This window comes from Tenrec ecaudatus, unplaced genomic scaffold (assembly GCF_050624435.1).
Source record: "Tenrec ecaudatus isolate mTenEca1 unplaced genomic scaffold, mTenEca1.hap1 Scaffold_1501, whole genome shotgun sequence".
In the NCBI taxonomy this organism is placed as follows: domain Eukaryota; kingdom Metazoa; phylum Chordata; class Mammalia; order Afrosoricida; family Tenrecidae; genus Tenrec; species Tenrec ecaudatus.
The window spans coordinates 11201-12320 of record NW_027457989.1 but is presented as its reverse complement, the minus strand read 5'-3'; positions in this window follow the sequence as shown (position 1 = coordinate 12320).

The following is a 1120-nucleotide window of genomic DNA, read 5'->3' as shown; positions in this document are numbered from 1 at the left end:
TTGCACCTGACCTGATCCCACCACACCGAGGCAAATCACTGGGGGAGTGCAGCGGAACAGCAAGGGAATGGAGTGGCAAGGTCCCCAGGGAATGCTGAAAGTGGACTTCGGGGCCAGGGCGTTGTGCCCCAACAGACTGGACTGGAAAACGCTCCTAAGGGCCAGCAAATGATCCCTGAACTAACTACAAGCTTTTCTCTTGTGAACTGTTTTGTTCTGTTCTTTTTCAGTGGTTTGTTTTGGTTGTTTTGTTGTCTGGTTGTATACTGTTGCTTTGTGTTCCTCTGTCTAGTTTTCGTGCATGTTAGTGACTCCACAGGTCTGTCTGAATAGGACAGGCTGGATGAACTATCTGGAAGAAAAACAACGGGACCGACAGTTCCGGGGGGACTTGGGGTGGGGGGGTAGGGGGGGTAAGGAAGTGGTGTTAACAAACCCAGGGACAAGGGAAAAACATGGGACCCCAAATGGTAGAGAAGGGGGAGTGGCAGGCCTGGTGGGAAATGATCAAGGGTAAGGTTGCTTAGAGAAGAGGTATACTCTAGCCCAGGGGCGATGAAGCATGGTAGTAGGGCAGGAGGAAGGTCAAGGGAGATGGAGGAAAGAGCTAGGAGTCAAAGGGCATTCATGGAGGTCTAGACAAAGACATGTACATGCAAATATATATAGGAGGATGGGGAAATAGATCTATGTGTCTATATTTATAGGTCAAGTATTAAGGTGGCGGAAGGACCTTGGGCCTCTACTCAAACACTCCCTCAATGCATGAATACCTTCTTTTATTAAATTGGAACTCTATGATGCTCACTCTCCCGACACAACGGCTGGAGCCAAAGTAGGTGAACAAGTAAATGTGGTGAAGAAAGCTGATGGTGCCCGGCTATCAAAAGAGATAGTGACTGGGGTCTTAAAGGCTTGAAGATAAACAAGCGGCCATCTAGCTCAGAAGCAACAAAGTCCACATGGAAGAACACACCAGCCTGTGTGATCGAGTGGTCCCAAAGGGATCAGTTACCAGGCATCAAAGAACAAAAAATCATATCATTGACTGCACACCTCCATGATAGGATCGCTGAAGACAAATGGGTGCACAAGCAAATGTGGTGAAGAAAGCTGATGG